The sequence below is a fragment of the Lissotriton helveticus genome, chromosome 12 (genome assembly GCF_964261635.1).
Source record: "Lissotriton helveticus chromosome 12, aLisHel1.1, whole genome shotgun sequence".
Lineage (NCBI taxonomy): Eukaryota > Metazoa > Chordata > Amphibia > Caudata > Salamandridae > Lissotriton > Lissotriton helveticus.
Window position 1 is genome coordinate 855,036,418 of NC_136073.1, and position 26,523 is coordinate 855,062,940.

General features: G+C 52.3%; 1 protein-coding gene across 1 annotated transcript in view; it reads right to left on the reverse strand.

Moving 5' to 3' along the window:
- Positions 1 to 22,918, reverse strand: part of SEMA6B (semaphorin 6B) — a 290,743-nt gene extending 267,825 nt beyond the window's left edge. The window contains exon 1 of the mRNA XM_078669948.1: positions 22,451 to 22,918. The gene's annotated coding sequence lies outside the window, so the exon portion shown is untranslated. The remainder of the gene's footprint in view (positions 1 to 22,450) is intronic.
- Positions 22,919 to 26,523: the final 3,605 nt, after the last annotated feature.

A 26,523-nucleotide genomic window follows, 5' to 3' on the forward strand; every position in this document is an offset into this window, starting at 1 on the left:
TCAGTACTCTCTGCTGGGCAGGGTGGAAACTGAGGTGGCTTTCTCTAATGTATCCTCGGTGGTCCAGAGAATAGGGTGGGTTCCCCCACCCTCTACCTGTGTACAAATCCTACATAAGCAGGCTTGGTGCATGTGGGAAGAGTGCAAGGCACTAGTGAGAAGTGCTACTTTGAGAATATGGCATAACAAAAATGATTTTGTCTAAGAATTAATCGCTATGTGCCCTCAGTTTGAACGACTACAAGGTTTCCATTTCCTGCTGCAGACAGAAGCCTTACCCTGGTCCAACTCATGACAATGCTTTACACAAAATGGTATTGTCATCTCTTAATGCCTGATGGTGACAATCAGCCACTAAATGGAGACCAGATCACTTTTGCAAAGTGTGTGGCGCGGTGTTGCACCTGCTGTACGCCTTTTTTTTTAAACTGTTTGAGCTACAATCTACATTTTTGTCACAAAGACAGTAGACGGTGCAGTACGTGTAGTGCGCAACAAAACCATATTTACTCAGAAAAAAGGCTGCGGTCAAACAGCACATTTTTCCATTGGCCCAGCTTATAATGCGCAATGATGGAACTACAAGGGCCAGAGTGCTAGATGCTTTTGATCAAACAGTCCGAGCTGGCTGAAGGGGTCATTTGCGACATGGGGTCACTTCACAGCACCTGCAGCTCACATTCGAGAACCTCTGGGGCAGGCTGAGGGCCAAAGGAAACCTGAACTGATTCAGAAATGGCCAAACTCCTTCACCTTAGACAAGCCCTGGCTAGGTCGCCACCACCTATATAGAACATCTTACCAGCATCGAGGCCTGGCCCTCCCTGAGACAGCGTGTTAGCTCAGGAGGTTAATGCATACACTCATGTACAAATATAGTCAACTGTGGTGTAAGTGTCACACATCCCTACCTTTAAAGCCTGGTAGTAAACAATATTTTTGGTGCTCATACACTATTGTCACATCCGTTGCGACGACGTGTTACAGCAAGGTCCTGGAAAAATCCATAAACCCTAGCCCAAACTATATCAAGAATAATAGACTTCATTTAGCGTGGTGGATGTGTATTTTACGTCTTCCTGATACAGTCACATAGTCAATACACGGGCTGAATCATCTGTTATTTGTCATTACTGGAATTGATGTAAAAAAAAAATCCACTATGCTAAACGTAGTCTGGACTTTTTGATGAAGGAATGTACAAGGACTGACATCTAACAGGGTGTCAGTCTGATTAATTGATTTGCTCATTTGTACATCAAGTAATCCACTATTATTTTTTTTAATGCCTTCACTGTGAGGTAGGTGTGTATGAGTGTACGGATAGACTCGCTTTTCTGGGGTCAATAAAATCAGTACCATTGAACTGGGCAGGCAGCACAAACAGAGTGCTATTTAAGGGTCGAAAGACAGTTTAACTTCATGTATTGATATAAATGATCGATATATTGATCGTGTAATCAGCCCACAGAGACCGTTCTCAAGCCTGGGCTGTATAATGCTACTAATTATATACCTGTTTCGTCATTAAGCCGTCTCGGGCTTTAATACGATGCTGGTATAGTGTTTGGCGCTTCTAGTTGTTGCTTTATACAACACAGAAAATAGCATTGGTCAATGAGTGGAACGCTCTCTGCTGACAAATGCAGTGACATTAGGGACACAACAACTTTTGGCACCTAGGTTTATATGCAAAATGCTTCACACAGACCACAACGATGACTTAGGAGCCACTACTGCGCGCAATCAGGGCCTCTGGCATTATCGCGGAATAAGTTAGGTACATTATGTGGCATAATGGGCCCCATTTTGTGGCGGTATTACTTCTCTATTTTGTCATGAGCACACATTGACACTGTCTGGGCAAAGGCTTCCCTTCGTTAATATCAGTTGAGCAACTAAATACAGCAATAGCAATGTAACAAGTTAAGCGGTATAAGGCGCTGCCACTGCACAGCAACTCTGTGGCAGTGTTTTTATTAACTGTTGATCTGTTTGAGCGCGAAACAGTTTTCTTCTTAAAATTAGCAAATTATGTGGCTGGAGTTAGATTATGTGACAAATCGACAATGACACAGAAAAGACACAGATTAGCTTACAACCAGTGGCCCTGCATTTAAACCATCATTTCCCAATAAATTTCGTCCATACTGCACTCACAGGAGTCTATAAAATATACTATAGTTTATCACCAAACAAAACTACAGTCTCCAGTGCATGGGCCATACAAACAGTAAATTTCTGCTATACAAAGTGATTTAACATGACATACGTGTTCCATTTCAAGCTTTTCTTGCCAAAAGAAATTTGAGTTTCAGATCTCACATCCCTCCATAACCACCTCCCTCCATAACCACCTCTCTCCATAACCACCTCTCTCTGATAGCAGTCGCTACGAAAGACCCAATTCAACGGTACTCCTAGAATCGACCTCGGAAGGATAAAAGTCTAGGGTGACCCTGCAGACAGATGCAAACTTGTGACCTTCAGATTACACGCAGATCGCTGCAACAGACACACGAACCCACTGAGCAAACCCGGCGATTACCTCCTGCGCCCCGATGGCGCCTGGTCCTGTCCCGGTGGCGCAAGGTCACGGGCTGGGAGAGCGGCGCGGGTGCGCTGAGAGCGGGTAAAGTGATCCCGGCAGCGCCGTGTGGGCGCGAGTGTCTGTGTGGGCCTGTATATGTTTGCCGACTTCAAAGAGGGCGCGTTCCGCTTATGCCTGCATTTTTAACGCTGCCTGCATCACTTTCGCCGCTTGTTCTTCACACTTATCTCCTCCCCAGCACCTTGCCGCCGTCTCACTGTTTTCGCTTTGAAAGCATTATGCTTTTTTTCTCTCCCATGTGTCACATTTTCACAGCTTTCTCCTCCAGTATTCAAAACACAGTTTTTCAACACACACAAAAAATGATTTCTGGCTCTTTGTCACAGTCTCGCGTTGACAGTAAATTTCCACACAAAGCTCAGAGATAGCGCTTCAAGGCGCTCAGACGGATAACAATGGCGCATCGACGCTCGAGCAGGAGGAGGGTTTAAAAAAACCACATTTTTAAAGCTCGTTGGGTTAACCATGCGGCTGCAGAGACATGTAACCAGCATTACAGCTCCACTGGAGCCCGTAACCACAATGTAACCAGCATTACAGCTGCACTGGAGCCCCTAACCACAATGTAACCAGCATTACAGCTTCACTGGAGCCTGTAACCACAATGTAACCAGCATTACAGCTGCACTGGAGCCCCTAACCACAGTGTAACCAGCATTACAGCTGCACTAGAGCCCGTAACCACAGTGTAACCAGCATTACAGCTGCACTGGAGCCTGTAAACACAATGTAACCAGCATTACAGCTGCACTGGAGCCCGTAACCACAATGTAACCAGCATTACAGCTGCACTGGAGCCCCTAACCATAATGTAACCAGTATTACAGCTCCACTGGAGCCCGTAACCTCAATGTAACCAGCATTACAGCTGCACTGGAGCCCGTAACCACAATGTAACCAGCATTACAGCTGCACAGGAGCCGCTAACCACAATGTAACCAGCATTACAGCTGCACTGGAGCCCGTAACCAGCATTACAGCTGCACTGGAGCCCGTAATCACAATGTAACCAGCATTACAGCTGCACTGGAGCCCGTAACCACAATGTAACCAGCATTACAGCTGCACTGGAGCCGCTAACCACAATGTAACCAGCATTACAGCTGCACTTGAGCCCGTAACCACAATGTAACCAGCATTACAGCTCCACTGGAGCCCGTAACCTCAATGTAACCAGCATTACAGCTGCACTGGAGCCCGTAACCACAATGTAACCGCATTACAGCTGCACTGGAGCCCGTAACCACAATGTAACCAGCATTACAGCTGCACTGGAGCCCGTAACCACAGTGTAACCAACATTACAGCTGCACTGGAGCCCCTAACCACAATGTAACCAGCATTACAATTGCACTGGAGCTGCTAACCACAATGTAACCAGCATTACAGCTGCACTGGAGTCTGTAACCACAATGTAACCAGCATTACAGCTGCACTGGAGCCCGTAACCACAATGTAACCAGCATTACAGCTGCACTGGAGCCCCTAACCATAGTGTAACCAGCATTACAGCTGCACTGGAGCCCGTAACCACAATGTAACCAGCATTACAGCTGCGCTGGAGCCCCTAACCACAGTGTAACCAGCATTACAGCTGCACTGGAGCCCGTAACCACAATGCAACCAGCATTACAGCTTCACTGGAGCCTGTAACCACAATGTAACCAGCATTACAGCTGCACTGGAGCCCCTAACCACAATGTAACCACCATTACAGCTGCACTGGAGCCGGTAAACACAATGTAACGAGCATTACAGCTGCACTGGAGCCCGTAACCACAATGTAACCAGCATTACAGCTGCACTGGAGCCGGTAAACACAATGTAACCAGCATTACAGCTGCACTGGAGCCCGTAACCACAATGTAACCAGCATTACAGCTGCACTGGAGCCCCTAACCACAATGTAACCAGCATTACAGCTGCACTGGAGCCGGTAAACACAATGTAACGAGCATTACAGCTGCACTGGAGCCCGTAACCACAACGTAACCAGCATTACAGCTGCACTGGAGCCAGTAAACACAATGTAACCAGCATTACAGCTGCACTGGAGCCCCTAACCACAATGTAACCAGCATTACAGCTGCACTGGAGCCCATAGCCACAGTGTAACCAGCATTACAGCTGCACTGGAGCCCGTAACCACAATGTAACCAGCATTACAGCTGCGCTGGAGCCCCTAACCACAATGTAACCAGCATTACAGCTGCACTGGAGCCGGTAAACACAATGTAACGAGCATTACAGCTGCACTGGAGCCCGTAACCACAACGTAACCAGCATTACAGCTGCACTGGAGCCCCTAACCACAATGTAACCACCATTACAGCTGCACTGGAGCCGGTAAACACAATGTAACGAGCATTACAGCTGCACTGGAGCCCGTAACCACAACGTAACCAGCATTACAGCTGCACTGGAGCCGGTAAACACAATGTAACCAGCATTACAGCTGCACTGGAGCCCGTAACCACAATGTAACCAGCATTACAGCTGCACTGGAGCCCCTAACCACAATGTAACCAGCATTACAGCTGCACTGGAGCCGGTAAACACAATGTAACGAGCATTACAGCTGCACTGGAGCCCGTAATCACAACGTAACCAGCATTACAGCTGCACTGGAGCCAGTAAACACAATGTAACCAGCATTACAGCTGCACTGGAGCCCCTAACCACAATGTAACCAGCATTACAGCTGCACTGGAGCCCATAACCACAGTGTAACCAGCATTACAGCTGCACTGGAGCCCGTAACCACAATGTAACCAGCATTACAGCTGCGCTGGAGCCCCTAACCACAATGTAACCAGCATTACAGCTGCACTGGAGCCGGTAAACACAATGTAACGAGCATTACAGCTGCACTGGAGCCCGTAACCACAACGTAACCAGCATTACAGCTGCACTGGAGCCGGTAAACACAATGTAACGAGCATTACAGCTGCACTGGAGCCCGTAACCACAACGTAACCAGCATTACAGCTGCACTGGAGCCGGTAAACACAATGTAACGAGCATTACAGCTGCACTGGAGCCCGTAACCACAACGTAACCAGCATTACAGCTGCACTGGAGCCGGTAAACACAATGTAACGAGCATTACAGCTGCACTGGAGCCTGTAACCACAACGTAACCAGCATTACAGCTGCACTGGAGCCCGTAACCACAACGTAACCAGCATTACAGCTGCACTGGAGCCCGTAACCACAACGTAACCAGCATTACAGCTGCACTGGAGCCGGTAAACACAATGTAACGAGCATTACAGCTGCACTGGAGCCCATAACAACAGTGTAGATACATAAAGGAGGGGACCTCTCTAACGTTACTTTCAGGTAAGGGAAAATAGGGAAAAATATAACCAAAACCAGAGAAATTCCCTCAAGACCTATATACTTTTCTTCAATAGCCTAATTTGCATATGTTTACTTTAGTCATGCACAACAATAACATCAAAACTAATGAGTTTCATTTCTTTGGTATTTTATTTCATCATTCTTTTACATTCTTCATTATTTATTTATTCATTTTCATTTTTTTTAAAAGTCTTTTTGTCATTTTTTAAGAGTATACATTTCTTTGTACAAAATACATAAACCAATATCACAAAATTATTCCAAAACGAAAGAAAGAAGAAAACCTGGACTATAAAAATGCAATAAATACAATACCATTCATACATACACAATCAATCTAACCTATTACCATTCATACATTTCATCACAATGTAGTATCTGAACAAATCGTGATTTAGTATGGCAGAAGGTGAAATTATTCTGCCCAAATGTAACACCATTAGATGAAAAAAATGGGTTCCAAGCAAGGGCATTACTGCTGCACTGGAGCCCCTAACCACGGTGTAACCAGCATTACAGCTGCACTGGAGCCCGTAACCACAATGTAACCAGCATTACAGCTGCACTGGAGCCCGTAACCACAATGTAACCAGCATTACAGTTGCACTGGAGCCCCTAACCACAATGTAACAAACAGTACAGGTGCACTGGACCCGGTAAACACATGTAACAAACGTTACAGCAGGTTTGGAGCTCTGTACCTCAATCTAACCGGCATTACAGCAGGTTTGGAGCTCTGTACCTCAATCTAACTGACATTCCAGCGGCACTGGAGCTCTGTACCTAAACCCAACCAACATTACAGCAGACACTAAAGCTTTGTACCTCAATCTAACCGACATTATAGCAGTATTGGAGCTCTGTACCTCAATCTAACAGAGATTATAGCATGAATGCAGCTCTGTACCTCAATCTAACCGACATTGCAGCTGGACTGGATCTCTGTACCTCAATCTAACCGACATTGCAGCTGGACTGGAGCTCAGTACCTCAATCTAACCAACTTTACAGCTGCACTGAGGCTCTGTACTTCAGTCTAACCTACATTACATATTGACTGGAGCTCTCTACCTCAATCTAACCGACATCACAGCGGCACTGGAGCTATGTACCTCAAACTAACTGACAATACAACGACACTTGAACTCTACACCTCAATCTAACCGACATTACAGCAAGACTGGAGCTCTGTACCTCCATCTAACCGGCATTACAGCAAGACTGGAGCTCTGTGCCTCAATCTAACCGGCATTACAGCAAGACTGGAGCTCTGTACCTCAATCTAACCGACATTACAGCAGGCACTCGAGTCCTGTACCTCAATCTAACCGACATTACAAGAGGACTGGATCTCTGTACCTCAATCTAGCCGACACTACATCGGCACTGGAGCTCTGTACCTCAATTTAACCGACATTACAGCGGCACTGGGGCTCTGTACCTCAATTTAACTGACATTACAACAGGACTGGATCTCTGTACCTCAATCTAACCGGCATTACAGCGGGACTGGAGCTCTGTACCTCAATCTAACCGGCATTACAGCGGGACTGGAGCTCTGTACCTCAATCTAACCGGCATTACAGCGGGACTGGAGCTCTGTACCTCAATCTAACAGGCATTACAGCGGCACTGGGGCTCTGTACCTCAATTTAACTGACATTACAACAGGACTGGATCTCTGTACCTCAATCTAACCAGCATTACAGCGGGACTGGAGCTCTGTACCTCAATCTAACCGGCATTACAGCGGAACTGGAGCTCTGTACCTCAATCTAACAGGCATTGCAGCTGCACTGGGGCTCTGTACCTCAATATAACCGACATTACAGCAGGATTGGAGCTCTGTACCTCAATGTAACCGGCATTAAAGCAGGACTGGAGCTCTGTACGTTAATCTAACCGACATTAAAGCAGGATTGGAGCTCTGTACCTCAATCTACCCAACATTACAGTGGGACTGGAGCTCTGTACCTCAATCTAACCAACATTACAGCGGGACTGGAGCTCTGTGCCTCAATCTAACCGGCATTACATCGGCACTGGAGCTCTGTACCTCAATTTAACCGACATTACAACAGGACTGGAGCTCTGTGCCTCAATCTAACCGGCATTACAGCGGGACTGGAGCTCTGTGCCTCAATCTAACCGACATTACAGCAGAACTTAGGCTCTGTACCTCAATGTAACTGGCATTACAGTAGGACTGGAGCTCTGTACCTCAACCTAACCCACATTACAGCAACACTGGAGCTCTGTACCTCAATGTAACCGGCCTTACAGCGGGACTGGAGCCCTGTACCTCAATCTAACTGACATTGCAGCGGGACTGGAGCTCTGTACCTCAGTCTAACTGACATCGCAGCGGGACTGGAGCTCTGTACCTCCATCTAACCGGCATTACATCGGCACTGGAGCTCTGTACCTCCATCTAACCGGCATTACAGCAGCACTGGAGCTCTGTGTCTCAATCTAACCAGCATTACAGCCGAACTAAGGCTCTGTACCTCAATGTAACCGACATTACAGCAGTATTGGCGCTCTGTACCTCAGTCTAACCGACATTAAAGCAGGACTGGAGCTCTGTACCTCAGTCTAACTGACATTATAGCAGGAAAGGGCGCTCTGTACCTCAATCTAACCGACATTAAAGCAGGATTGGAGCTCTGTACCTCAATCTAACCGGCATTACAGCAGGTTTGGAGCTCTGTACCTCAATCTAACTGGCATTACAGCAGGTTTGGAGCTCTGTACCTCAATCTAACCGGCATTACAGCAGGTTTGGAGCTCTGTACCTCAATCTAACTGGCATTACAGCGGGACTGGAACTCTGTACCTCAATCTAACCGACATTAAAGCAGGATTGGAGCTCTGTGCCTCAATCTAACTGACATTACAGCAGGTTTGGAGCTCTGTACCTCAATCTAACCGGCATTACAGCAGGTTTGGAGCTCTGTACCTCAATCTAACCGACATTACAGCAGGTTTGGAGCTCTGTACCTCAATCTAACCGGCATTACAGCAGGTTTGGAGCTCTGTACCTCAATCTAACTGGCATTACAGCGGGACTGGAACCCTGTACCTCAATCTAACCGACATTAAAGCAGGATTGGAGCTCTGTGCCTCAATCTAACCGACATTACAGCAGGTTTGGAGCTCTGTACCTCAATCTAATCGGCATTACAGCAGGTTTGGTGCTCTGTACCTCAATCTAACCGACATTAAAGTGGGACTGGGGCTCTGTACCTCAATCTAACCGACATTACAGTGGGACTGGACCCCTGTACCTCAATGTAACTGGCATTACAGTAGGACTGGAGCTCTGTACCTCAATCTAACCGACATTACAGTGGGACTGGAGCTCTGTACCTCAATCTAGTTCTCTGCCATAATGTAACCAACATTACAGCAGACTCCGAAGTTCTTTAACACAAACTCACAAACACTGCAGCAGACTCTTGAGGTCTGTAACACGAACATTACAGCACGCGCTGGCGTCCTACACCGCAATCGGGTGAGCGTTCCGGCAGAACCCGGGGCCTCGGAGGAAGAGGCTCTGTTTCCAGGAAGCCTGGCGCTTGGAGCAGTTGCCAGGGGAGACGAGGACCCGCGAGGTGATATTGGCTCAACACACACGCGATGCAAATCGGAAGCAGGGACACAAGTCCGCGTGCAGCCGCTGGGTATCACAACAAGCACGCGCCCCTCCAGCCCACGGGCACTGGCAATGCACTGTGCTGCACCTGCAGCCTGGCACCGCGCGAGACTGCTGCCATGCACCGGGCATGACACTGGGCGATGCCCTCTGCAGACTGGCACCCCGCGAGAGAGGCATCGACCTACCGCTGCCATGCACCGGGCATGACACTGGGCGATGCCACCTATAGCCTGGCACTGCGCGAGACGGCTGCCATGTCCGGGGCATGACAGTGGGCGATGCTCTCTGCAGCCTGGCACCCCTCGAGAGAGGCATCGACCTACCGCTGCCATGCACCGGACATGACACTGGGCGGTGCCACCTATAGCCTGGCACCGCGCGAGAGATGCATTGACTCACTGCTGCCATGTACCAGGTCTGAAAGTGGGCGATGCCCTCTGCAGCCTGGCACCGAGTGAGAGAAATGTCGACTCACTGCTGCCATGGACCAGCTAAGAAAGTGGGCAAAGCCCGACGCAGCCTGGTACGGAGTCAAAGGAAAGTATGTGTCGCTCGTGCCATGTACAGCGGCTTAACCCGAGTGGTGCCCTCTGCTGCTTGGCACCCAGCGGCACAGTGAAAGCTTCTCTCCGCTGCCATGTTACAGGGGCACTAGACCCGGGCACGAATAATAAACCTCAATGAAAGGTACCAATCTGAAAGTGGGCACTGCCCTCTGCACCCTGGCACCAGACCAGTTAGAAAACAAATACTGTTCCCTGCTGAGAGATGCCAGCCAGAAACGTGGCTCATCCCCGCGCACCCTGGCACTACATAGAGGGTGAATGCTGCTGACTGAAGCCTGCGCCCATCAGAAACAGGGCAGTGCCCCTCACAAGCAGCACTGGGCAGGCATGGCACACTGCCCGCTACTGCTAGAAAGCCCGGGTTGAATGTCCGGCGCAGGCTGGCCCCCTCACATATCGAAAACCTGCCAGATAAGGGGTCTGGTGCCTGGAAATGCCCCCTGCCAGTGGGCACAGGGATTAACAGACGTACCTCCATCCCTCACCGACGATGGGGAAGGTACACAGTGCCAGTCCATGCCTCCGAGGGATGCCCGCTGCAGCCCGGTGCCAGCGGGAGACGGAGCAGCGTCCCCGGAGGACTGGCACAGCTTCAGAGAGGTGGGCAACGCCGTTCTACCTGGCCACGGATGCCCTTTGCCACAAAAGCGATCCGGGCATCTTGCTCCAACCCAGAAGGATGGGCAGCACCAGTTGGCATCCGTGCCCACTGCCATGAATAGGAGCCGTGACCCTGCTGTCGCCCATGCCTCTACGCTGGAACGTGGGCGGGGTTCTCTCATTTCTCGCCCCTGGCACGGAAGGTTGGCAGTGGCATTTCCTTCCTAACCCCGTGCCCGCAAGGTGGGCAGTCCCCCCTGGTAGTACAGTCCAGGGAGGAGAGCTCTGTGCCCTGCGGATGCCCCCTGCTGTGAGATGCATGCCAGTGCTCGCAGCTTCCTTCCTGGGCGAGAAGGAGATGGCATGATCCCGGGGGCCGGGCACCGTGCCCACTAATCAGACGAACCCTAGCGCCCCGCAGTCTGCCAGCCTGGACGGATATAGCCCCGACCAAGGTGTGCACCCCTCCTCCTGGCCACCCACCCACCCTCTGCCCTGATAATGAGCCCCACCCCACTCTACCCTCATGCTCAGAATCTACGTTTTATCCACAGGACATACGCAATGCCCACTTGGGGGGAGGGGGGGGGCGCTGAACCCCTAGGCTCACTCCCCTGAAGACGAGCTGAAGCAGAACTGTGCAGAGGGCAAGGGGGCACGGGTCCCGCTGCCAGCACAGGAGCACCCTGCCAGGGTGGAGGGTGCCAGGCTTTGCACCCTGTAATGTGAAGTGGCAAGCAGGGGCCAGGGCGGTGGGAGGGGCGACTGAAGAGTGTCAGGCAGGGGGCGCCAAGGCCTCGGGGGCAGCGAGCTCCAGGTGGCAGACAGGGGCATCTCGAGAAAGGGCAGCCCACTGGGCAGTGGAAAGACAGGGTGGCAGAGAGAGTCGGTACAGAGAGGGTGGCATACCCCCAATGTGAACTACAGTAACATCACTGGGGCAAACCATAGTAAACACTGCCAACCTCTGGCATAGGTAGCCCCGGGGGTATTGGGCACTGGGTGTGTGTGGGGCAGGGCACACCCCGGGTAGAGGCATCGCGAGCTGGCAGAGGGTGGTCGGGCACTGCGCGCCCTTGGTACAGCGGGCAGGCAGCTCCCGCGGGCGCTGGGCGGCAAGAACGACGGGCACAGCGCGCCTTAGGTAGAGCCTCCAGAGGCCAAAGGGCAGCGGGCGCGACGGGCACTGCGCGCCGTTGGCACCGGCAGCTCCTGCAGACACTGGGCTGTGAAACCCTCGGGCACTGCGGCTCTGTTTCTGGCAGCTCCTGCGGGCACCGGACAGTAGGGACGTCGGGCACTGCATGCCCTAAGCACAGATAGCTCCGGCTGGCACGGGATAGACTAGGTGGGGAGGCATTTGCGCACGGTGGGCGTGTGGCACTGCTTGCACGAGGTGCTGCACACAAGAGGTGGCACACCTGGAGGGCACGTAACGCCAGAGGGCATCGGCCACAGTGGGTACAGGTGCCGGTTAGGATGGCACGGAGAAGAGCGCGGCGATGCCCACCTCAGAGCGGTGCGGGTCCCTGGGCACTGTGGGTACAGGTCTTGGGGAGCAGGACGGGGTGACATCTTCAGGGGTGGGCGGGGCAGTGCTCTTCCCTCTAGCTGCTCCACTAACGGCAGGTTAACTGGGGGGGGTCTATGCAACTTCAAGAGCTGGTGACCTGTGGACGCGGCAGGTCTCTCGGGGCTGTATGCAGTGGTGGGGGCATAGAAACGCCACCAGAGGCCGTGCACAGGGACCTGGAGGTCACGACAGGTCCCCCTGAGATTGCATACGGTGCTGGGGGCGTAGCAGCATCACCAGAGGCTGTGCATAAGGGACCTAGGGGGTCACAGAAGGCCCCTTTGAGACCGTATGGAGTAGAAGGGGCATAGCAGCGCCATCAGGGGCTGTGCATAAGGATCTCGAGGTCACTCCAGGTCCCCGCAAGACTCTATGCATTAAGAGGGCGTCGAAGCGCTACCAGGGTTTATGCCCGGGGATCTGGATCTGTGAGTGCCCTATCAGTGGTGCACAAGCCCTGCCTGTGCCCTATAGGGCCCGGATCCCCCAGCATGCTCCACGCCCGCCCAACCCACCATTTAATCAAAACTTTGAGATAAGGTGGGTGTAAAAAAGGCCAAGTTTAATGACAATACTCATAAACGTGACTATACATGATTTAACCAAAACACATTATCAAAACATATTATCAACACCTTATTATTGAAGCATATTATCAAAATTGCATTGCTCATTATTCAAACTGCATTAGACGTGCGTCACCTCCCGCCCCGGAAGCACTTCCTCTGGTTGGCCTCCTATAGGGCGGCCGGCAACCTACACTGACCAATGGCGTTGTGTGGGCCAGGGGGCCGGGCCCTAAAGGCGCGCTCGTCTAGCCTCGCCCTTGGTATTTGGGGTGCACAAACCCCCTGCGCCTTATCCATGGTGCACAAGCCCTCTGCGCCTTATCCATGGTGCACAAGCCCTCTGCGCCTTATCCATGGTGCACGAGCCCTCTGCGCCTTATCCATGGTGCACAAGCCCTCTGCGCCTTATCCATGGTGCACAAGCCCAGGATTCCTGGCACCTCTCGCGGGGGCAGGGATCTATCGATGATGGGGACATTCATATGCGGTGTGCATAGAAGCTGCAGAATGGTGTGCACACATTAAAGGGGCATGTGCGGGATGTGCATATTACCCGGCACGAGGTTCCTGGGCTGTATATTTTAAATGATGTGCCTGTACCTGGATTGCATGAGTGCACGTGGAACCTGTACTGTGACTGCACGAGTGCATGAGGTGCCTGTACTGTGGCTGCATGAGTGCCTGTGGAGCCTGTACTGTGGCTGCATTAGTGCTTGAGGTGCCTGTAACTGAGCTGCACAAGTGCTGGAGGTGCCTGTAATGAGGCTGTACGAGTGTTCGAGGTGACACTACCTTGGCTGCATGAGTGCTCGACGTGCCTGTACTGTGGATGCATGAGTGCATGAGGTGCCTGTACTGTGACTGCACGAGTGCATGAGGTGCCTGTACTGTGGCTGCATGAGTGCCTGTGGAGCCTGTACTGTGGCTGCATTAGTGCTTGAGGTGCCTGTAACTGAGCTGCACAAGTGCTGGAGGTGCCTGTAATGAGGCTGTACGAGTGTTCGAGGTGACACTACCTTGGCTGCATGAGTGCTCGACGTGCCTGTACTGTGGATGCATGAGTGCATGAGGTGCCTGTACTGTGGCTGCATGAGTGCCTGTGGAGCCTGTACTGTGGCTGCATTAGTGCTTGAGGTGCCTGTAACTGAGCTGCACAAGTGCTGGAGGTGCCTGTAATGAGGCTGTACGAGTGTTCGAGGTGACACTACCTTGGCTGCACGAGTGCTCGATGTGCCTGTACTGTGGATGCACGAGTGCATGAGGTGCCTGTACTGTGGCTGCATGAGTGCCTGTGGAGCCTGTACTGTGGCTGCATTCGTGCTTGAGGTGCCTGTAACTGAGCTGCACAAGTGCTGGAGGTGCCTGTAATGAGGCTGTACGAGTGTTCGAGGTGACACTACCTTGGCTGCACGAGTGCTCGATGTGCCTGTACTGTGGATGCATGAGTGCATGAGGTGGTTGTACTGTGACTGCACGAGTGCATGAGGTGCCTGTACTGTGGCTGCATGAGTGCCTGTGGAGCCTGTACTGTGGCTGCATTAGTGCTTGAGGTGCCTGTAACTGAGCTGCACAAGTGCTGGAGGTGCCTGTAATGAGGCTGTACGAGTGTTCGAGGTGACACTACCTTGGCTGCATGAGTGCTCGACGTGCCTGTACTGTGGCTGCATGAGTGCCTGTGGAGCCTGTACTGTGGCTGCATTAGTGCTTGAGGTGCCTGTAACTGAGCTGCACAAGTGCTGGAGGTGCCTGTAATGAGGCTGTACGAGTGCTGGAGGTGCCTGTAATGAGGCTGTACGAGTGTTCGAGGTGACACTACCTTGGCTGCACGAGTGCTCGATGTGCCTGTACTGTGGATGCACGAGTGCATGAGGTGCCTGTACTGTGGCTGCATGAGTGCCTGTGGAGCCTGTACTGTGGCTGCATGAGTGCTTGAGGTGCCTGTAACTGAGCTGCACAAGTGCTGGAGGTGCCTGTAATGAGGCTGTACGAGTGTTCGAGGTGACACTACCTTGGCTGCACGAGTGCTCGATGTGCCTGTACTGTGGATGCACGAGTGCATGAGGTGCCTGTACTGTGGCTGCATGAGTGCCCGTGGAGCCTGTACTGTGGCTGCATTCGTGCTTGAGGTGCCTGTAACTGAGCTGCACAAGTGCTGGAGGTGCCTGTAATGAGGCTGTACGAGTGTTCGAGGTGACACTACCTTGGCTGCACGAGTGCTCGATGTGCCTGTACTGTGGATGCACGAGTGCATGAGGTGCCTGTACTGTGGCTGCATGAGTGCCTGTGGAGCCTGTACTGTGGCTGCATTCGTGCTTGAGGTGCCTGTAACTGAGCTGCACAAGTGCTGGAGGTGCCTGTAATGAGGCTGTACGAGTGTTCGAGGTGACACTACCTTGGCTGCACGAGTGCTCGATGTGCCTGTACTGTGGATGCACGAGTGCATGAGGTGCCTGTACTGTGACTGCACGAGTGCATGAGGTGCCTGTACTGTGGCTGCATGAGTGCCTGTGGAGCCTGTACTGTGGCTGCATTCGTGCTTGAGGTGCCTGTAACTGAGCTGCACAAGTGCTGGAGGTGCCTGTAATGAGGCTGTACGAGTGTTCGAGGTGACACTACCTTGGCTGCACGAGTGCTCGATGTGCCTGTACTGTGGATGCACGAATGCATGAGGTGCCTGTACTGTGGCTGCATGAGTGCCTGTGGAGCCTGTACTGTGGCTGCATTCGTGCTTGAGGTGCCTGTAACTGAGCTGCACAAGTGCTGGAGGTGCCTGTAATGAGGCTGTACGAGTGTTCGAGGTGACACTACCTTGGCTGCACGAGTGCTCGATGTGCCTGTACTGTGGATGCACGAGTGCATGAGGTGCCTGTACTGTGACTGCACGAGTGCATGAGGTGCCTGTACTGTGGCTGCATGAGTGCATGTGGAGCCTGTACTGTGGCTGCATTCGTGCTTGAGGTGCCTGTAACTGAGCTGCACAAGTGCTGGAGGTGCCTGTAATGAGGCTGTACGAGTGTTCGAGGTGACACTACCTTGGCTGCACGAGTGCTCGATGTGCCTGTACTGTGGATGCACGAGTGCATGAGGTGCCTGTACTGTGGCTGCATGAGTGCCTGTGGTGCCTGTACTGTGGATGCATGAGTGCATGAGGTGGTTGTACTGTTGCTGCACGAGTGCTCAAGGTGATCAGGCCGGAAAAGGGGATTAAGGCTACCTTGCCCGCACTGGTTATGAAGTCCTAAAGGTTTTATAAAAATGAAGGTGCAGATGGTCTGGGACACAATCCCCTAGATCCCAATAATCGAGAGCCAAGAAACTTAGCTTTCTAATAAATTGCACAAGAGTGACCCCCCACCCTTCAAATATTATTACAATGTTTGTACATTTACAACAGTGTTAACCATAGATTTCAATAATCCTCCTGAACGTTCTCCCAAGAAATTCAGAGTCAAGTTCTTCAAAAATGAGTTCTTTATTCATAACTGATGATTTAATAGAACGAAAACAGTCATGGTTCCATGATATTGATGGTTCCAATTTTAAAGGATCTTGGAGAGTAAAGGCCGCGAAGAGTATCGGCATGTAGTAAGGCGTGTGGTCATCTGGTTGGAACCATCAATATCATGGAACCATGACTGTTTTCGTTCTATTAAATCACCTGATTTTTCATGTGTGAAGAATAATAAGAAGTTATATCTTAAAAAAAGAAGAAACTTGACAAGCCCTGAAGAAGTCCGGTCACGGACGAAACGCGTTGGCTATTGACTCAATCATCATTTATGAATAAAGAACTCTTTTTTGAAGAACTTGACTCTGAATTTCTTGGGAGAACATTCAGGAGGATTATTGAAATCTATGGTTAACACTGTTGTAAATGTACAAACATTGTAATAATATTTGAAGGGTGGGGGGTCACTCTTGTGCAATTTATTAGAAAGAAGAGTGCTCAAGGTGAATGTACTGTGGCTGCACAAGTGTTTGGGGTGACACTACCTGAGCTGCATGACTGCTCGAGGTGCCTGTACCTGGGTTGCACAAGTGCAAGAGGTGCCTGTACTTTGGATGCATAAGTGCATCAGGTGCCTGTATAGTGGCTGCACGAGTGCTCAAGGTGACACTATCTGGGGTGCATTAGTGCTCAAGGTGAATGTATCTGAGATGCATGGGTGCATGAGGAGCCTTACTGTGGCTGCATGAGTGAACAAGGTGCCTGCACTGTGATTGCATGAGTGCTCGAGGTGCCTGTACTGTGGCTGCACGAGTGCTCGAGGTACCTGTACTGTGGCTGCACAAGTACATAAGGTGACTGTATCTGGGCTTTATGACTGCTGGAGATGACTGTACCTGGGTTGCACGAGTGCTCGAGGTGACTGTACCTGGGTTGCAGGAGTGCTCGAGGTGCCTGTACCTGGGTTGCACTAGTGCTCGAGGTGCCTGTACCTGGGCTGCACGAGTGCTTGAGGTGCCTGTACCTGGGTTGCACGAGTGCACAAGGTGCCTGTGCCTGGGCTGCACGAGTGCTTGAGGTGCCTGTACATAGGTAGCACGGCTGCTCGAGGTGCCTGCACCTGGGGTGCATGAAGTGCCTGTACTGGGGTTGCATGAGTGCTCAAGGTGCCTGTACCTGAGTTGCACGAGTGCTTGAGGTGCCTGTACCTGGGTTGCACGAGTGCTTGAGGTGCCTGTACTGGGGTTGCATGAGTGCTCAAGGTGCCTGTACCTGGGTTGCACGAGTGCTCGAGGTGCCTGTACCTGGGTTGCATGAGTGCTCGAGGTGCCTGTACCTGGGTTGCATGAGTGCTCAAAGTGCCTGTACCTGGGTTGCATGAGTGCTTGAGGTGCCTGTACCTGGGTTGCACGAGTGCTCGAGGTGCCTGTACCTGGGTTGCATGAGTGCTCGAGGTGCCTGTACCTGGGTTGCATGAGTGCTCAAAGTGTCTGTACCTGGGTTGCACGAGTGCTTGAGGTGCTTGTACCTGGGCTGCACGAGTGAACAAGGTGCCTGTACCTGGGTTGCACGAGTGAACAAGGGGCCTGTACCTGGGTTGCACGAGTGTTTGAGGCGCTTGTACCTGGGCTGCACGAGTGTTTGAGGCGCCTGTACCTGGATTGCACAAGTGCACGAGGTGACAGTTCCTGGGTTGCACGAGTGCTCGAGGTGCTTGTACCTGGGCTGCACAAGTGAATGAGGCCCCTGCACCTGGGTTGCACGAGTGAACAAGGTGCCTGTACCTGGGTTGCACGAGTGAACAAGGTGCCTGTACCTGGGTTGCACGAGTGAACAAGGTGCCTGTACCTGGGTTGCACGAGTGAACAAGGTGCCTGTACCTGGGTTGCACAAGTGAACAAGGTGCATGTACCTGGGTTGCACGAGTGCTTGGGGTGCCTGTACCTGGGTTGCACAAGTGAACAAGGTGCATGTACCTGGGTTGCACGAGTGCTTGGGGTGCCTGTACCTGGGTTGCACGAGTGTTTGAGGCCCCTGTACCTGGATTGCACAAGTGCACGAGGTGACAGTTCCTGGGTTGCACGAGTACTTGAGATGCCTGTACCTGGGTTGCACAAGTGCTTGAGGTGCCTGTACCTGACTTGCATGAGTGCTCGCGGTGCCTGTACCTGGGTTGCACGAGTGCTGGAGGTGCTTGTACCTGGGCTGCACGAGTGCACGGGCGCCTGCACCTGGGTTGCATGAGTGCTCAAAGTGCCTGTACCTGGGTTGCACGAGTGTTTGAGGCCCCTGTACCTGGGTTGCACGAGTGCAAAAGGTGCCTGTACCTGGGTTGCACAAGTGCACAAGGTGCCTGTACCTGGGTTGCATGAGTGCTTGAGGTGTATGTACCTGAGCTGCATGAGTGCTTGAGGTCCTTGTACCTGGGTTGCACGAGTGCACAAGGTGACAGTTCCTGGGTTGCATGAGAGCTTGAGGTGCCTGTACCTGGATTGCACAAGTGCACGAGGTGACAGTTCCTGGGCTGCACGAGTGAACGAGGTGCCTGTACCTGGGTTGCACGAGTGAACAAGGTGCCTGTACCTGGGTTGCACAAGTAAATAAGGTGCATGTACCTGGGTTGCACGAGTGCTTGAGGTGCCTGTACCTGGGTTGCACGAGTGAACAAGGTGCCTGTACCTGGGTTGCACGAGTGAACAAGGTGCCTGTACCTGGGTTGCACAAGTGAATAAGGTGCCTGTACCTAGGTTGCACGAGTGTTTGAGGCCCCTGTACCTGGATTCCACAAGTGCACGAGGTGACAGTTCCTGGGTTGCACGAATACTTGAGATGCCTGTACCTGGGTTGCACGAGTGCTTGAGGTGCCTGTACCTGGGTTGCACGAGTGCTGGAGGTGCTTGTACCTGGGCTGCACGAGTGCACGGGCGCCTGCACCTGGGTTGCATGAGTGCTCAAAGTGCCTGTACCTGGGTTGCACGAGTGAACAAGGTGCCTGTACCTGGGTTGCACGAGTGAACAAGGTGCCTGTACCTGGGTTGCACGAGTGAACAAGGTGCATGTACCTGGGTAGCACGAGTGAACGAGGTGCCTGTACCTGGGTTGCACGAGTGAACAAGGTGCCTGTACCTGGGTTGCACAAGTAAATAAGGTGCATGTACCTGGGTTGCACGAGTGCTTGAGGTGCCTGTACCTGGGTTGCACGAGTGAACAAGGTGCCTGTACCTGGGTTGCACGAGTGAACAAGGTGCCTGTACCTGGGTTGCACGAGTGAACAAGGTGCCTGTACCTGGGTTGCACAAGTAAATAAGGTGCATGTACCTGGGTTGCACGAGTGCTTGAGGTGCCTGTACCTGGGTTGCACGAGTGAACAAGGTGCCTGTACCTGGGTTGCACGAGTGAACAAGGTGCCTGTACCTGGGTTGCACAAGTGAATAAGGTGCCTGTACCTGGGTTGCACGAGTGTTTGAGGCCCCTGTACCTGGATTCCACAAGTGCACGAGGTGACAGTTCCTGGGTTGCACGAATACTTGAGATGCCTGTACCTGGGTTGCACGAGTGCTTGAGGTGCCTGTACCTGGGTTGCACGAGTGCTTGAGGTGCCTGTACCTGGCTTGCATGAGTGCTCGCGGTGCCTGTACCTGGGTTGCACGGGTGCTCGAGGTGACTGTACCTGGGTTGCACAGAGTGCTTAAAGGGTCCTGTACCTGGGTTGCATACGGTGCCTGTACTGTAGCTGCACCAGTGCTCGATGTGACTGTACCTGGGTTGTGTGAGTGTACTGTGGAGGCACGGCGCACCCTCTCACACTGAGTGCACCCTCTCACACTGAGTGCACCCTCTCACACTGAGTGCACCCTCTCACACTGAGTGCACCCTCTGCACAGTGCACCCTCTGCACACTGAGTGCACCCTCTCACACTGAGTGCACCCTCTCACACTGAGTGCACCCTCTCACACTGAGTGCACCCTCTCACACTGAGTGCACCCTCTGCACAGTGCACCCTCTGCACACTCAGTGCACCCTCTCACACTGAGTGCACCCTCTCACACTGAGTGCACCCTCTGCACACTGAGTGCACCCTCTGCACAGTGCAACCTCTGCACACTGAGTGCACCCTCTCACACTGAGTGCACCCTCTGCACACTGAGTGCACCCTCTGCACAGTGCACCCTCTGCACACTGAGTGCACCCTCTCACACTGAGTGCACCCTCTCACACTGAGTGCACCCTCTGCACACCGAGTGCACCCTCTGCACAGTGCACCCTCTGCACACTGAGTGCACCCTCTCACACTGAGTGCACCCTCTCACACTGAGTGCACCCTCTCACACTGAGTGCACCCTCTCACACTGAGTGCACCCTCTGCACAGTGCACCCTCTGCACACTGAGTGCACCCTCTCACACTGAGTGCACCCTCTCACACTGAGTGCACCCTCTCACACTGAGTGCACCCTCTCACACTGAGTGCACCCTCTGCACAGTGCACCCTCTGCACACTCAGTGCACCCTCTCACACTGAGTGCACCCTCTCACACTGAGTGCACCCTCTGCACACTGAGTGCACCCTCTGCACAGTGCAACCTCTGCACACTGAGTGCACCCTCTCACACTGAGTGCACCCTCTGCACACTGAGTGCACCCTCTCACACTGAGTGCACCCTCTCACACTGAGTGCACCCTCTGCACACCGAGTGCACCCTCTGCACAGTGCACCCTCTGCACACTGAGTGCACCCTCTCACACTGAGTGCACCCTCTCACACTGAGTGCACTCTCCGCACAGTGCGCGCTCCATCTGAGCCGACCCTCAGCATGAGGCGAGCGGCTGCTCATACAGGGCTTCAGGTGTGGGCGGTGGGGGGGACGGGTACAGTCCGTGCGTGTCTCCGGGGTGCAGGGGGTGGGTGCGAGCTTCCTGGGTGCATACTATTCACGTGCTGCAATTCCAGGGTGCGCGCTCTACCCGTGTGACTGGGGTGCTGAGACTAGGGGTGCGCGTTCCGCCTGCGGTGCAAACGTGGGGTCCCTGTTTTTCCCCTGGGATGCGTTATGTTTTGGGTTGGCGCTTGCTTCTTGGATACATGTTGTTTCTGGGGTGCGTTTTCAATCTGGGGAGCCCGGCAGTCAGGGCGCACATCTGCTGGGGGGGGGGGGGGGGTACAGGAGAGAATCGGGGTGCCTGGAGGCTCACGCAGCCTCTGTAGGGGTTGGGGTGCAAGGCTCCTGTAGGGACGGTACATGAGAGATCTGGGGGTTCAGAAGCCTGCACCGGGGTTCGGGCGCCCAGCTCCTTTAGGGAAGGAACACGCGGGGATCGGGGTGCGCAGCTCTGGCGGATGATAAGTGGCGCACGCAGCCTCACAGGGCTTCGTAGCACGCACCTCTTCTAGGGATCAGGGTCTCTGCAGCGCACACAGCGGGCTTCGTAGCGCACACTTCCTATAGGGATGGCACACTCGGAGATCGAGGTCCCTGCAGCGCACATAGATTCTACAGGGCTTCACAGCGCACACACCACCTATAGGGTTGGCACATTCGGAGTTGGTGGCGCACACACCTCCTGTAGGGAAGGCCCCCTCGGAGATCCGCGACCCTGCAGCGCACACAATCTATACTGGGCTTCGTAGCGCGCACATATTCTATAGGGGTGGCACACTGGGAGATCTTGGTCCCTGCAGCGCACACAGCCTCTCCAGGGCTTCGCAGCGCACAGCGCCCACTCCACCTATAGGGAAGGCACCCTAGGCTCGGAGATCAGGGTCCCTGCAGCGCACACAGCCTCTCCAGGGCTTCGCAGCGCACAGCGCCCACTCCACCTATAGGGAAGGCACCCTAGGCTCGGAGATCAGGTTCCCTGCAGCGCACACAGCCTCTCCAGGGCTTCGTAGCGCACACACCTCCTATAGGGCTGCAGTTCGGGGTCCCTGCAGCGCACACAGCCTCTCCAGGGCTTCGTAGCGCACACACATTCTATAGGGCTGGGATCGGGGTCCCTCTCGCGCGGACAGCCTGCACAGGGGTCGGCGGCTCACATGCACGGATCGGGGTACACATGCCCTACCTTGGTCAGAAGCGGGGTGTCCAGGTCCAGGGAGCCGCCCCCGCTCGGTCCAGAGGCAGAGTCCGGTCTGACCGCGGACCCTCCGCACCTGTCCCTGCTGGCAGTCTGTCCGGAGGGGGTGGGTGTGGACGGGGGAACAATGGGAGGGCAGGTCCGAGAGTGCCGACCCCCCCTGGGGGAGCTGAGCCCGACAGCCGCTGCCCCCTGCCCTGACACTCGGGGGACAGCTGGGCTGCTGTGGACACAAAGGGCCCCTTCTTCTCCTGGCCTCAGGTGCCATCTCCCAGGCCCCTCAGAGGCCCCCTGGGCTCGGGCCCCACGGCTGCCATCCCGGCTGCCCTCAGCCCGCTGGTGCCAGTGTCTGCCCTGCGCTCCGGCTGCGCCCCCTCCGGTGCGGGCTCGGCCTCCTGGCGGCTGCCGGCAAGACCCGGCCCGGAGCCACGGAGCGGATCCTCACACCCTGCTATCGGCTCAGTTACTGACGGCTCGCGTCTGATGCCGCACCAGCAGCACCCCTCAAATGTGGGACCGGCCCCCCTCCCTCTGGCTGACAGCAAGACCCGGCCTGGATCCAGACGGGAATCAGGTGTTTAATCACCTGGCAATTCATTATAGGGTTTCTCCTCGCCCCCAACGAGTTACAGTCATTTCCTACATAAAATTATCGACGGACTCAACAGGGTGGGGGCGGGGGGTATCAACCTGCACAGATCCGACAGTTGCAGTTTTAGCTGCCAATTACTTCTCAGTAAATGCCATTTCAATCCATATTATTTTAATCGGGGATGTTCCGTTTCTATGAGTCCTGATCTGTGTTTGTCTGTGCAGGTATCAGTGGCCTTGTGAGACAGAGTGCTTTGCGCAGGATCACACATGCAGGGTGGTGAAGCTGGGATTCGAACTTAAGGCCCCAGCCAAAAAGTTCAATCGTTATTTTTGGGTTTGGCTTGCATTGCACTGTAGCTGCATTTTCAAGCGCCTTGAGGCGAATTTGACCTTTTTGCATATATTTTGCTATTGAAATTTATTTTACTACTAATGATAATAAATGCAGTGTCAACAACACTCTGACGTAACATATTGCGTCACACAAACCACAGACACTTTCCTTTATATTCCCCTACATATTATGTAGGGTAACGTGGGTATTAAGAACTAAAGGATGTTGCTTCAATGCCTTTTCGGACACAGGTGTGCATTAATCCTAATCCTAAATATTCCCACAGAGTTTAAGGGGGCTCCTAACGTGTGATAATGCTCTGGGAGCCGTGAGGTCGCTCATGTTCGGTTGGAATCTTGAAAATGGGTTCAAACCATGTCTAGTCAAATTCAATAACAGCATGTAAAGACCTCCTGAAGAGGGCTGTGGAAAGTTACCTGGAATATGTCCCTTGTGAGACACTTGGGTGGGGATTTACTAACCTTTTTTTGCGTGGGCACTTGCGTGACGTAAAGTGCCTCAAAGCATTGCATTGATTTACTTACCATTATAAAAACCCGTGGGTGCAGCAGAAATGGCGCAGCCCAAACCTCGGCGCAACCCTTAATCAATCTAGGCCTTACTTTGTTTTTCAAAACCAGGCTGGGCCCTAACCATGTGTCTGTCAAGCAGCTGGCAGGCTGGGATGGCATGGAGATGTGATGGGCACCCCCTTGGAGCTTTGCCCGTCGGAGGCTCCGAATGGGTGCTTTGCTGGCGCGAGCCTTTTCGGTGCAGTGGCCCTGAAGAACTTCCCATGATGCACCTGTCCAATTAACAGCACCGACAAGGCGCATTTTTTGAGGATCTGCCCTTGATATAAATGTATGATGCCTGGGTGCTTGGAAGAATCCATTCTCTACAGAGTATCGAATGGGTTCACGTGAAGAAGCTCTTTGGCTGAGTCCCGGGGCTGAGGCAGACGAGGGGCATTTTGTTGTTAGGATTTAATGGGCATCTCTGGCTAATTAGGACAATGCTATGATTATATAATTCATAAGCGAGGGCTGGCCAGAGCAGGGGGGAGGAGTGGTTTGCACACTCCAAGTGCGCATGACTGTTTGGCCGGCCCTCTTGGGTCAGCCAAACATTCATGCGCACTTTGCATGTTTCACACCAGGCTGCATTACACGGCCTGGTGGAGAATATGCCCAGCCTCCCATTCTCCATTGAGTGCTGATCTATGGCGCTCAGACCAATCACAATGCTGCATTGCAGCGTTGTGATTGGTCATGGGGAGCCTGGGTGCTTCCTGGTTCCAGGACTCCCAGAGAAGTGGAGGAGAGATGCAGCTGGCAGAAGAGGTAAGTGGTATTTCTTTAAAATTATTTTGTCCCCTGACATCCCGTCAGTGCCCCACCCCTCATTCCCTGCCAGCCGCTGCTCTTCATAAAGTACATGGAGCTGTTGTGCTCAATTATATTGAAATTGCATTTATATAGCACTTACTACCCCTGACGAGGTGTCAAAGCGCTTTTTTGACGAGTAGCACGCTACGCCGGAACCCGAAAAGGATTACTGGTGCATTAGCACAGGGAAACATGAATTTATTTGAGCGGTGGACATGTTAGTCTGTTATTTGGTTTAAAAAGGATAGCGGAGGGATAGAAGAGGGAAGGGTTTGCATTTATATAGCGTTTGCTACCCCTGATGAGGTGTCACAGCACTTTTCAGAGGGTAGCATGCTACTCCAGAACCCAAACAGTATTAGCAGGGAATAAGTATTGGGAAATATGAAATTAATTTGAGTGGTGGACATGTACGTTTGTTAGTTGGATTGAAATGTGTAGAAACGGAAGAACCTCTAAGACCCAAAATCAGACTCCGTCAGAACCACCTGAGTGAATTAAAGAACATTTATTTATGTGCACGGAAGCATCAGTTTTGGGTGCTGAATGTTCGAATAGCAGAAGTAAAACACAAGCATTTATAGTCACAAACCACACTATTTCATTATAATTTGTCGTAAGTAACAGGTCTTCATGCCCCGGCAGATGGTGAAGAAACATTTTGTGCTCAGAAACTTTCAGTACATCATTACACAAGAATAGATTGGAAACCACTCTATGTGTGTGTATGTGACAAGTCCCCTGTATCTAAAGCCAGACAGTTAACTATTACACTTACGCCCATATACAATCACAGTGGTGTGCATTAGCTGATGTGGCTGAATACACTTTTGGGGCCTACATGGCCTGTCGCCAAGGCAAGCAGGCAGAATGCAAAAACATAGAAATGTACTCTTTGTGCAGGCCTTGCAATGTGTCGCATTGGAGGCAACTTACTAAAAGCAAAGTGCAAACTCTGTCACATAAGATCAAGCAATTTATATTCATGTGTATATAATTCCCATTATTATTGAATTATCACAATGTCAACCTATATAACAAGGATACGACCTGTATCCTTCAAACTTAGCTTCCGCATTCCCGCCCTTTTGATAAACAATGATGATGGCCTATTCAGACATTTTTTAAATTTCTGTTTTCGTTGTCTTGCTCATCCTGCACTCCCTTCACGTTCCCTCCCTTCATAATCTGTTCACCCCGCCATAACTCTCATTACCCAATGAATTATTATTTCTGTTGCATCAGGTGTTTATCATCGCATTGAGACAAGTGGGGCATACTTGTATCAGTACACATAACAGGAGAAGTTCCACTACTCCTATTATGAGGAATTCTAGTAGCCAGGAACCCCATCCCCGGAACCAGTTTCCAATAGAATCCCACAGTTTACCTGTGTGTATTCCCTTTGCCTCTTTCCGCATCTTGTGTATGTTGTCTACCCCGTGGTGTATGTTGTTCCTGTTATCGGGTATGAATACACAGCAAGATTGATGGATGACCTGACAGACTCCTCCTTCTTTGGCAAGGATGGTGTCTAACGCAATTCTGTTTTGTATTGCCACTCCTCTCATAGCAGTATGTTCTTCTATGATGTTGCCTGGGGCTGCTGCTGTGGAGTTTGCTAAGTCTTCAATCAGATTTGCCAGTTGGTATATTCTGTAAATTTGTCCCACGGGTGGTATCACTAAGCCAAATGCTGTTAGCATGTGGTCCACCCATGGCACAGTTCTTTTGAAACGGTCCCT